Source organism: Engraulis encrasicolus, chromosome 24 (assembly GCF_034702125.1).
Source record: "Engraulis encrasicolus isolate BLACKSEA-1 chromosome 24, IST_EnEncr_1.0, whole genome shotgun sequence".
NCBI lineage: Eukaryota > Metazoa > Chordata > Actinopteri > Clupeiformes > Engraulidae > Engraulis > Engraulis encrasicolus.
In genome coordinates this window covers 12,874,727-12,877,342 of record NC_085880.1, presented here as the reverse complement: position 1 = coordinate 12,877,342, position 2,616 = coordinate 12,874,727, and positions in this window count along the sequence as shown.

Here is a 2,616-nt window from a genome sequence, read left to right as displayed (position 1 = left end):
CTTAATTTAACTGAAGGAGTGTTTATGAGGAGAATGTTCCAGACCAATCATACAAGAGTGGAGGAGAGAATAGGACATCATCAGGCCGAATACAGAAAACTGTCCAGGCAGCTTTCTTCTTTTGTGGCCGAAATGTACCTAATGCTCTTCATGTGAAAATGAATGCCTAAAAGACATATATTCTATTTTAGACATTTTGTTCAGTAGAAAATCTACGGAAGTCTTTGTACATGACTCCCCAGGCCTTTGCATGCATCTGCCCTCTGCTCCAGTATGTTAGAAGGGTATTGGTGGTGCAATGGTGCCCTCTTGAGGCATGGAAGGAGACACATTGGGCATAAACATTGGTTCCCCATCTGAAAAAGATGCAGCCAACTAATATAATGAAGGTATTCTTTGTTGTCACTCATGTTTAATTCTTTTTTAAGTCTCCATTTGTTTGTGGGATTTTTAGCCTTTATTGATGAGAGAGTCGAATATGGTGACAGGAAATGAGTGGGAGAGAGAGACAGGGAAGGAATGAGAAATTACCTCAGGTTGGAATCAAACCCAGATCCCTGAGTATAAGACCTTAGCCCACTAAGCCAACTCACCCCCCACACTTGTTTAATTAATGTTTTAGGAGGCTCCTGTTCATCCCAAATGGACATCCTAAAAATGTACACACTTCAGATCATTGTTACAGAGCCCTTAAAGCAGACGTGGGCAAATTCAGGCCCGGGGGCCACATGCGGCCCGCTCGGCCATTTCATGCGGCCCGCTCGGCCATTTCATGCGGCCCTCAGAGACTTTCCCAGAAAAAAATGCAGACTCGCATGGTCACTCATTCTTCAATGCGCTACCTAAAACAAGGGTCTTGGAAATCTAAGACTACTAAAGTCTACATCTAGATACAATTAGGAGGAATGGCATAACTGACAATGGTGTAATTATGCTGCGGTACACCAATTCTTATTATTGGCACGGGCAAGTTGCCTACAACATCCGGCCCTTTGGTCAACTTTCTAAACCCAATGTGGCCCTTGAGACAAAATAATTGCCCACCCCTGCCTTAAAGGTACACTGTGCAAGATTTTTTGTTGTTTATTTCCAGAATGTATGCTACCCATTTACTAATGTTACCTTTTTCATGAATACTACCACCATCAACTCAAAAAGTATTCATTATGACTGGGAAAAGTGCACTTTTCATACATTAGGGGGATCTTCTCCATGGTCCGCCATTTTAAATTTCCAGAAATACACTTTTTTAGCTGCAAAAATTACTGTACTTGGGCCATACTAGAAAATATTAGTTTATAGCTTGGTAAACTTTGACGAAAAGACCAAATAGGCAATAGGCAACCTAGTTTCAATGAGCAGTATAGTTGCAGTACCTTTTTTGACCATTTCCTGCACAGTGTACCTTTAAAATGACATGTGAGAGTAAAAAAAAAAACCCAAGTGTTTCTTGTGCACACCAAAAACTTTCTCGTGCCAACCAGAAACGTGTGCGCACCTGGAACTTTCTGAAAGGGGGATGGGGGTTTGTGTCCACCAACATGAAACACAGCCTTCCTAAAACGTTCCTTTAGCATTACAGCTTCAGGTGTGCGCCAGAAAGTTTCTGGACTGGACGAGTTTCTGGAGCGCATGAAAGTTTCTGGAGCGCACAACAAAAAGTTACTGGTGCGCACCAGAATGTTTCTGGAGGAACTCTTGGGTTTTTTTCTAACTCACATGTCATGAAATTTGTGTGCCCTATAAAGGGTTAAAGCATGTTTTACAGCAGGTGGTATTTGAAATTCACATCATTTTTCAAAGTGTCATAGAGGGGTGGGGTGCTCTGTGGTGCAGCGCGCTTCAATGCCCATGGGTAGCCGTGTTCGAATCTGGCCTGGTTCAATCCCATCTCGATATCTCTTTCCCACTGATTTCCCGTCTCCATCTTCAACTGTTCTGATTAAATAGTCTAAAATGCAAAAAAGTCATTGGACATATTCTTGAAAAAATTGTCACCACCTGTTCTCAAACTGACATTCTGGTCCAGGCATTTCTGCTGACAATGTCAATCACACATAATTCTCTTGGATTTCCTGTGCATTAACTTTCAATAGCAGCACTCACTCAGCATGCAATGTTTGCAAATGTACACTTAGAATTACATTCATTTGAATACATAGCTAGTTAACAAAGAGTATGTTTAAAGTTTGCACTTTGCACATAGTTTTAAAGACCCACTGTATCTGTGTGTGATATCAATATAGGGCAATTATTATGTCACCTGATGTCAGAGCCTGTTGATGTTCTTCCCCCAGCAGAGGGGAGTGTTGTGTTCTGATTCACTTTTCACCACACAGCACATGACGGGCCATTTAACGGGGCATCCGTTGCCAAATACACTAGTAAAAACGGGCCCACCAACAGGGGGAACAAACAGGTCGGTTTTCCCAGGCCTATAGAGGGTGGGCCCAGAATTGGGTCCCCATTATGTTGTATATTGAGTGTGGTATGATTTTATCCAGGTTTGCCCAACCAAGGCTGTCAGACAACCTGCAAGAGTTTATAAAGAGTTGAAAATCTGTTACTTCTTAGACACAATGATTTCATAATATCAGGATAACGAAGAGGCTTCTT